Source organism: Suricata suricatta, chromosome X (assembly GCF_006229205.1).
Source record: "Suricata suricatta isolate VVHF042 chromosome X, meerkat_22Aug2017_6uvM2_HiC, whole genome shotgun sequence".
NCBI classification, from domain to species: domain Eukaryota; kingdom Metazoa; phylum Chordata; class Mammalia; order Carnivora; family Herpestidae; genus Suricata; species Suricata suricatta.
Genome location: NC_043717.1, coordinates 80337963 through 80348482, shown reverse-complemented (window position 1 = coordinate 80348482; position 10520 = coordinate 80337963). Strand labels below are relative to the sequence as shown.

The 10520-nt window shown below is 39.5% G+C and overlaps 1 pseudogene; it reads left to right on the top strand.

Annotated features, from left to right (window-relative positions):
* Positions 1-7577: 7577 nt before the first annotated feature.
* Positions 7578-10520, top strand: part of LOC115283471 — a 21956-nt pseudogene continuing 19013 nt past the window's right edge.

The window sequence follows — 10520 nt, the reverse complement described above, 5'->3', positions numbered from 1 at the left end:
ATTTTTGAGAGAGAGAGTGAGCAAGAGAGGGGCAGAGAGAGAGAATCACAAGCAGGCTCCGTGTGGTCAGTGCAGAGCCCGATGCGGGGCTTGAACTCACCAACCATGAGATCATGACCTGAGCCAAAATCAAGAGCTGGACGCTTAACGGACTGAGCCACACAGGCGCTCTGAAATTTGTCATTATTGGGGAATGCAGGCTGATTGTGGGGGGAAGAGCACTTATTCAGGCAAAACATAACTTGCCCAACTGTGCTCATTGTTACAGATTGAGAATATTTTAAACCCGAGACAAAGCCAAAAGCAGATTTGCAGAACAATTGATGTAAGAGCTATGCCCCCTCTCTCTAGGCTATTCAGCCTGCACTCAGAACGAGAAGGAGGCTCTGAAACACAAATGTCTGTGATGTAAAACTTTCCTTAAGAAGTACCAAAAGGCATACTTCAGTACTTGCAACCAGGAATATGTTCAATGTTTTATAAGTACTGTGTGATTTTCAGAATTCACAAGGCAATTTGCCTCCTGTGGAGAAATCCTCCTCATTGACTTCTATATACCCCCCGCCAAAGGCCGATGAAAGCCTGCAGTTTTAAAGTCAGGGTCTTCCCTCCCCCGCTCCCCCCACAGGTCTTTTTTTTTTTTTCCAAAAGCATTTCATCCTTTATTTTTTTTTATTTAATAGTTTATTGTCAAATTGGTTTCCATATAACGCTCAGTGCTTCTCCCCACAAGTGCCCCCCACCATGACCATCACCCCCTTCCCCCCTCCCCCTCCCCCTTCAGTCTGTGGTTCGTTTTCAGTATTCAGTAGTCTCTCAGGATTTGTGTTCCTCAGTCTCCTTATCTCTCTTTCCCCCTTTCCCTCCCTATGGTTCTCTGTTAGTTCTCTCCTGTTAGACCTATGAGTGCAAACATATGGTATCTGTCCTTCTCCGCCTGACTTATTTCGCTTAGCATGACACGCTCGAGGTCCAAGAGTCCCTATTTCCTTTCCTCCTCCTCCTCCTCCTCTCTCTCTTTCTTTTTTTCTCTCTATTCTTTCTTTCTGTCTCTTTCCCTCTCCTTTGCCTTCTCACTCTCCTCTCTCCCTGTCCCTCTTTCTCTGTTTCTCTCTCTCTCTCTCTGAATTCCTTTCATTTTTCATCTAGAAGGCAGCTCCAGACCCTCTTCCTTCCAATTATCCATTTAGGTTAAATTTACCTCCATCACCTTTATTGACAAAGATTTTTTTTTTCCTAGGGATCTACATTCAGACAGTTGAAGTCTTTCTTGTCAACTTCAACTCGAGGAAAAGAATCAAAGATGTGTTCAGGTTGCATAATAGAACGAATAATGAAAATTCACGTCAACATGTCAACGAAAAGCCCATGAAAGTGAAACCACACAGTACGTTGTTTTATTAATATACAAGCGGAGTAAAAATGTGAAATCTGTCAGCTAGAGCAGCAGAAAATGAGATGTCTCAGTTAGTATTGTGAAGAGCAAACTCTTCATTGACTCAATTAATTCTTGCACTTCATTTGGGAATCGCAGGAGTTAGATTCTTTACGGCTTTTTCATCCTATTCTGCAGATGAGAAACACGTCTCTTTTATGCAGTTGTTACAGAAATAGCTTTGCTATTATTTAAATGTCATTGGTGGATACCTCTTGAACTCTTCACCTCCTGCCCTCTTCATAGAACTCTTTTTTGTCTTCCACAGAGCCCCGGACATGAACCTTCTGCATGGATACCAATCAAAATGTGTTTTCCATTTTTTAATTTAGAACTGCCTAGAGATGGTATGACTAGTGGCCACGATTTTTCTGCTTTCAAGAACAAGATTATTTGGGACCAAAGCAGAGGCATTCGTTTTATTATTTATCTTCAGTTTGATTTCAATCAAAAAGAATTGTCAAATGTAAAGCTGAAGTGAAAGAAACATATAGTAGTTAAGATGTCCTATCACTCTCTCCCACATCAATCATTTTTAGGGTTTGCGGGTCATAAAAACCAACTAAAGCAACCAATAAAACAATAATAAATGCCCAATAAATCTCTAGCTACTTGCATGTTTTTCTTTCCTGAGATTTATCCACTCTAAATTGGATTCATCTTCATCGGAGTGTGTTGGGGTAGGTGGGTAGTTCTGATCATTTAGAGCACGTGTTTGCTCCCCTAGTACAGATCAAACAATTGTAGCACATTAATTCATTTATACATTGTGATCATTTTTAGATATACCTACAAGTCCTTTGTCCCCAATGGGAGGCGGGGAATTTTTCCTGCTCTGTTTCTGTGCTTAGTCATCTAACTGACAAAGAATAAAAAATCAGAAGGAAAGCCTAGAGGGGCAGGGTTCCTGAGGAAAGTTGCAAAGATGTTTTGAACTTCGGCTGGCTCACCTGGAAATGTTCCAGAAAAATCTATAACATGCTGTTACTATCATTATAAACTACATCCATTAGAGAAGTTCATGGTTTTTAATCATTCATGAAGAAAAAAATAATTACTATGCTCATACTGTTGGACAAGCTTTGTATTAAATTCTTGATGTAAAATACAGGCTCTACCTGAAAGATATTCCTACCCACCCCAATTCTCCCAGTTGAAATGAATTACTCCTTTCTAACTATCCTCAAGCATTTTGTTTAAATCATTCTTATAGCATGTAGATCATTCTAGTTGGTGCATATGAAAGCAACATCCTATATCTTCTTGGGTGGGTTTCAGTGGCTAGTGCCTTATTTTTATTTTAAACAGAGAAAGAGAGAGAGAGAGAGAGAGAGAGAGAGAGAGAGAGAGAGAGAGAGAGAGAAACAGAGAGCAGGGAAGAGGGGTGGAGGGAGAGAGAGAGAGGAAGAGAGACTCTTAAGCAAACTCCACACTCAGCGCAGAGCCTGATGTGGGACTCAATCCCATGACCCTGGGATCATGACCTGATCTGAAATCAAGAGTCAGACACTCAACCCACCGAGCTACCCAGGCACCACATTAGCTTGTGTCTTTTAAAGAATTGGCCCATTTCTTTCAAGCTGTCTAATTTGTTGACATACGGCTCTTCATAGCATGCCTTCAAAATTCTTTTTATTTTTCTATTTCTGTAAGGTTGGGAGTAATGTCCCTGCCTTTGTTTTCTGATCTTAGTAGTTTTGAGTCTTCTCTGTTTTCTTGATCAATCTAACTAAAGGCTGAGGTAACATCCTACATATGTTTTTGTCTTCACATGCATATAGTAATTCTGCTTGGGGCTGTTGTATACTCATACTAACATCTATGCTACCTTCAGAGTGCTAACTCTAGCGATTTATGCACAGTACACACATTCGACTATCATCAGTATATCAAAATACTTGACAAAAGGAGAGCCTAGGTGGCTCAGTCAGTTAAGCATCTGACTCGATTTCAGCTCAAGTCATGATCTCGAGGTTTGTGAGTTCAAGCCCCATGTCAAGCTCTGCACTGACAGCATGGAATCTGCTTAGGATTCTCTCTCCCTCTCTCTCTCTCTGCCCTTCCCCCACTTATGCTGTCTCTGTCTCTCTCAAAATAAAAAATAATAAATAAATAAAACACCTGATGTATAAAAGATTAAGTTTAAAACAAATTCATATCATAAGAAATTTACCAATGAAAGAATAGGTAAACTATTAGTTTTTTCCAAAGTCTCAAAATATACCACTTAATTAATTCACCTTTAAGAAAACTGAGGTGTAATTTACATATACCATGAGTTTCAGATGTACAACATAATGATTCAGTATTTGAATAAATCCTGAAATGATTGCTACAATAAGTGTAGTTAACTTCCATCAGTATACTAGTTACACATTTTTTCCTTCTGACTAGATCTTTTAAGATCTATTCTCTTAGCAACTTTCAAATATGTGATACAGTATTATTAACTATAGTCACCTTGCTGTACATTACATCCTTGTGACTTCTTATTTTATAATTGGAATCTTGTGCCTTTTGACTCCTTTCACCCATTCTGCCCACTCTGCACCCTTGCAACCACAAATCTTTTCTATGTATTTATGAGCTTTTTTTTTTTTGGCTCCACGTGTAAGTGAGATTATATGGGATTTGTATTTATCTGACTTATTTCACTTAGCATAATGCTCTCAAGTTTCATCCATGTTGTCACTAATGGCAAGATTTCGTTATGTTTGTGCCTAAATAATATTCCATTATATGTGTGTATATATATGTGTGTGTGTGTGTGTGTGTGTGTGTGCACGTGTGTGTGTGTATATACATAATATATTCCACATCTTCCTTATCCATTCATCCATCAATGAACTCAGATTGCCTTCAAGTCTTGGTTATTGTAAATCATGCTACGAGAAACATGAGAGTGCATACACCTTTTTGAGATTTTTTTTTTCCTTTAAGTAGATACCCAGAAGTGGAATTCTTGGATCACCTGGTAGCTGCACTTTTAATTTTTTTTTAATTTTCTTATTGTCTTTATTTTATTTTGAGAGAGAGAAATAGAGCACGAGCAGGGAAGGGGCAGAGAGAGAGGGGGACACAGAATCTGAAGCAGGATCTAGGCTCTGAGCTGTCAGCACAGAGCCTGATGCAGGGCTTGAACCCATGAACCACGAGATCGTGACCTGAGCTGAAGTCAGACACTTAACTGACTGAGCCACCCAGGTGCCCTGAGACATTCTTTTGGTTTAATTTTAGTTCTTTTTTCATGGTTTTCTTCATCTCCTTGAGTGTATTTATTTCTTTATTAACATTTATTTATTTATTTTGAGACAGATACAGCGCTTGGGTGGCTTAGTTGGTTAAGCATTCGACTTCGGCTCAAGTCACGATCTCATGGTTCGTGAGTTTGAGCCCCACGTTGGGCTCTGTGCTGACAGCTCGGAGCCTGGAGCCTGCTTCAGATTCTGTGTCTCCCTCTCTCTCTCTCTGCCCCTCCCCTGCTCATGCTCCGTCTCTCTTTGTCTCTCAAAAAAAATAAATAAATAAAACATTTAAAAATAATAAGAATAAGGCCTTTATTGTTCACTCTGCCACTAGCAACCTGTACCATTGCCACGTGGCCACTCCCAGTCTAGGAACTGGCAATCTAAAATGCCACGTTACTTTCTTATTGCAAAGCTGCACCTTCAGACCTCATTGAGGCTTCCCCTGGTTGTTATAAAACTTGCGTTCGATCCCAGAATTCTGTAAAAGTTGATCCTGACAGTTTCTGCCAGCTCATAACGCTATCATGGAGGAGAAAGCCTGGACTTCCCTACTCCAACATTTTCCAGAAGGTAGCCTTTAAAATCAATATGTACATTCCGTGTTGGAGCATTTCATTTCTTTCCCAAAAAGATAATGTCAGTTTTTGCTTCTGGCTATAAGGGAGTAAAGGTGTATAAAATTAACTTCCAGCCATAAAAAAATTAGAAAACTGGATCATATATATGAAACATCTGTTTTTGGTTAATAGACTGAAATGGGCAACATAGGATTATGATCCCAGAAAAAAGGAAAAGGACTTAGCAAAGCCCTATAATTACTTGGCTTTCTGTCAGGAGGAAATTTCTGGGCCTCAGGGCAGGGAGGGGAAACTCAAACAGAGCCTGGTGTCTTTGCTGAGTTAAATGAAATAATATATGAGTTTTCAGAGGCTGAGGCAGCTAGAATTTGAAGGGCAGAATACTGAAAAAGAGGGAGCTACAGAGAAACAGAGATGCAGAGATGTGTACGAAGTGACTGAATGTTCATTTGCGTGAAATCTCCTGATACCTGGCAAAGAGCAACTTCCAGAAAAAAATAATTATCAGAGCTGTAAGCCCAACCATCCCAGAGCTCACACAGGGAAAGGGCTCATTGGAGTTCCTATTAGGTGGAGAGAAGAGATCTCATTTACAGAGCATTCAGCATAGACACTAGGATCATGCTTTAGTACTGGTGGAGAATTAGCCCTGGTCTAAAGGTTAATCTAGACCCACCACAATTTAACTTTAGAACAATCAGAGAGAAAGGAGTGAGTTGTCTGCAAGTTGCTAAAATGCCTGCCATATGCTTAATATGTCCAATAATTTAAAGGAAAAAAATGAAGAAAATGAGAAAATAGCAAATTATTTTTAAAAATCTAGAAGTGAGGCACCCAGGTGGCTCAGTTGGTTAATTGTTTGACTTTTGATTTCAGCTCAGGTCACGATCTCACAGTTTCATGAGTTCAAGCCCTGTGTTGGGCTCTGCGCTGACTCTGCAGAGCCTGCTTGGGACTCTCTTTCTCTCCCTGTTTCTCTCTGCCCCTCCCCAGCTTGTGCTGTCTATGGCTCTCTCAAAAAAATAAATAAATAAGGGACTCCAGAGTGGCTCAGTTGGGCAAACATCTGACTTCGGCTCAGGTCATGATCTCCCGGTTTGTGGGTTCAAGCCCCGCGTCTGGCTTTCAGCTGTCAGCACAGAGCCCGCTTCGGATCCTCTGCACGCCTCTCTCTCTGCCCCTCCCCTGGCTGTGCTCACTTTCAAAACAAATAAATAGACTTAAATAAATAAATACACTTAAAAAAACCAAAGAAGTAGAAATCTAGAGGTGAAAACGCAATACTGCAAATTAATATTTTACCAAATAAGATTAATAGCAAATTAGAAATTGTAGAAAACCAGATGCATGAACTTGAAGATCTAGCAATAAAAATTACCCAACACGGAGCACAGGACAAAGACTTATAAATAAGGATAACATCCATAAAACATGACACAATATCAAGTATTCTAACGGACACAAAATTGGATTGCCAGAGGGAGTGGGGTAGAAATATATTTGAAGAAATGATGACTGAAAATTTTCCAGATTTTTGAGAAATAGAAACCACAAATCTACTAAGATCAACGGAGGACTCCCAAGACTAAACATAAACAAAACCAGGCAAAGGTACATCATATTCAAATTGCTAAAAACCAACGTAAAGTAGAAAATCTTACAATCAGCCTGAGATAAACATGTTTCGTACAAGAGGCAATGACCAGACTCCAAGCACATTTATTTTCAGAAACCATGCGTCATGGAAGACACTAGAAACATACCTTTAAAATGCTATTAAAAAAAAAAGACGGTCTAAAATTCTATATCCAGAGGAAATATATTTCAAGAGTGAAGTAAAACAAATGTGAATAAAATTTGAAGTCAGTGGACTGGCGCTGGAAGGAATGCTAAAGGAAGTTTTTCAGGCAGAAGGAAAATGATGCCAGATGGGAGCAAGTATATACAAATGGAAATGAAAGCATAAAAAAATAAGTATGTGATTAAATATGAAAAGGCGTTTCTTTCTTATTTTTAACTTCTGTAAGAGACCGTTGTTTACAAGATAATAACAATACATTGTAAAGTTTATAACATATACAGATCTTATTTACCACGACTTCTATAACACCAATCACTTCGCACTAATGTGTTAATGTACATACTAATGTACTAGTAATATAATACTCACATATAATGTGCACGTGAGTACTAAGGAGGGAAGGTGGAAATGGAAGCTTACTTTCAAAAGGTTCTTATATTTCACATGAGGTAACATAGTATTATTTGACGTTAGACAATGATCAGGTAAAGGGGTATATTATAAAATTTAGAGCAATGGCTAAAAGAGCAAAACACGAATGGTGAGTTACTAAGCTATCTGTGGAGACAAATAAAATCCTAAATCAATAATCAGTTATTCCAAATGAAGTCTGGAAACAGAAAAGAAAGTAAAGGAGAGGTGAATCAAACGCAAATTTAGAGGACTTAACTACTTAATATCAACACTTATTAACAGTCACAGTACTGATGCTGCATAAGGAGAGGAAGATAGATAAATGGAAAAGACTGAAGTCCAGAAATAAAGCCTCAGGTATACGGTTGATTTATTTTCAATAAATAAATTAATAAATGGTGCTGGGAGAATTGGCTATCCAAACGGAAATAAAATAACTTGCAAAATTATCTAACACCATATGCTAAGGTTATCTAAAAATGTATCATGGACTTTTATGTAAATGCTTAAATTATAAAACATCCGGAAGAAATCATAGGAGAAAATGTTACGAGGGTAGGCAACATTTTCTTATACGGGGCACAAAATATAAGAGCTCTGAAAGATAAATTAATAAATGGGATCTTATCGATAATGAAAATTTTGCTTTTGAAGGAACACTCATAATATTGAAAAAGATAAACTCCAAAGCGATTCACAATACTTATATCTGACAAACAATCTGTATCTACCATGAAAACGGTTTGACAGCTCCTTAAAAGTTAAATGACTTCCAGAGCACCTGGGTGGCTCAGTCACTTAAGCATCTGCTTTCAGCTCAGGTCATGATCTCAAGGTTTGTGGGTTTGTGCCCCGTGTCGTGCTCTGTGCTGACAGCTCAGAGCCTGGAGCCTGCTTCCGATTCTGTGTCTTCCTCTCTGACTCTCCCCTGTTCATGCTGTCTCTCTCTGTCTCTCTTTCAAAAATAAAATTTAAAAACTAAAGAAATCTTTAAAAAAATAAAAAATGGTTAGTTTAAAAAGAGAAACACACCTCAGGGATGCCTGGTTGGCTCAGTCAGTTAAGCATCCGACCGTGGCTCAGGTCATGATCTCTTGGGTCTGTGGACTCGAGTCCCGCATCGGACTCTGTGCTGACAGCTCAGAGCCTGGAGCCGGCTTCAGATTCTGTGTCTCCCTCTCTCTGTGCCCCTCCCCTGCTCATGTTCTGTCTCTCTTTCTTTCCAAAATAAATAAACACTAACAAAAAAAGTTTTTTGAAGTTAACTGAATACCATGAAACCTAGCAATTCCACTCTTAGGGAACCTATCAGAAAGCAATGAAATATATATTCCCACAAAAACCTGAACACGAATGTTCATTATACCTTGATTCATCCTAGCCAAAAACTGTGAACCAGCCAAATATCTATCAACTGGCGAATGGATAGGTGAATTGTGATCTAGACAACCGTGGGATAATCCTGAGAAAAAAATGAATGACTGATACACAAAATAAAACAAATGGATCTCAAAAACATTACGCTAAAGTAAAAAAAAACAAGAAAAACCTTAATATATACGCGATGATTCCATTTTATATAAGGCCCCATTTAAAAAGCCAATATTTAATATACTGTCACAGAAAGTACAGTGATTCTTGGAGCTGGGAGTTGGAGAAGGGTATTGACTGGATGGGGCATAAGGAAAGGTTCCCTGATTATGGATATACTGGGTATCTTGATTGTGGAGGCTGTCTCACACACACACACACACACACACACACATCTATCTCAAAGTGCCTCAAGCTATAATCAAAACGGGTACATAACATTGCAAGTTAATACTCTTTCAATAAGTTTTTGAAAATGTTTATTTCTTTTTAGAGAGAGACAGAGACCGAGCATGCAAGTTGTCGAGGGGCAAAGAGAGAGAGAGAGGAACAGAGAGAGAATTCCAAACAAGCTTAACACTGTCAGCACACAGCCTGACTCAGGGCTCAATTTCACGAACTGTGAGATCACGACCGGAGTCGAAATCCAGAGTCAGACACTCTATGGACTGAGCCACCCAGGCGCCTCTATCTTTTCATAATGTTAAGAAAAAAGATGGTGTCTTAAAAATGAAAAAATAAATGGCTCTGTGTGATATTGTGCCTTTTCTCATTAACAAGATTGTCTGTATATTTTCTGCCCTTTGAGGGACCCAGCTTATCCCTGCTCCTCCGTTTACTTTTTTAAATTTTTAAATAGTTTATTGTCAATTTGGTTTCCATACAACACCCAGTGCTCTTCCTCACAAGTGCCCTCCTCCATTACCACCACCTCTTTCCCCCCTTCCCCTTCCCCTTCAGCTCTCAGTTCATTTTCAGTATTCAGTAGTCTCTCAGGTTTTGCCTCCCTCTCTCTCCCCAACTCTCTTCCCCCCTTCCCCGCCCCCTGGTCCCCTATTAGGCTTCTCCAGCTAGACCTATGAGGGCAAATATATGGTATCTGTCATTCTCAGCCTGACTTATTTCACTTCGCATGACACCCTCGAGGTCCATTCACTTTGCTACAAATGGCCAGATTTCATTCTTTCTCATGGCCATGTAATACTCCATTGTATATATATACCACATCTTCTTGATCCATTCATAAGGTGATGGACATTTAGGCTCCTTCCATGATTTGGCTATTGTTGACATTGCTGCTATGAACTCTGGGGTACATGTGCTCCTATGCATCAGCACTTCTGTATCCCTTGGGTAAATCCCTAGCAGTGCTATTGCTGGGTCAGAGGGGAGTTCTATTCATAGTTTTTTGAGGAATCTCCACATTGTTTTCCAGAGCGGCTGCACCAGTTTACATTCCCACCAACAGTGTAGGAGGGTGCCCGTCTCTCCACATCCTCGCCAGCATCTATAGTCTCCTGATTTGTTCATTTCAGCCACTGTCACTGGTGTGAGATGGTATCTCAGTGTGGTTTTGATTTGTACTTCCCTGATGATGAATGAGGTTGAGCATCGTTTCATGTGCCTGTAGGCCATCTGGATGTCCTCTTTGGAGAAGTGTCTGTTCAGGTCTT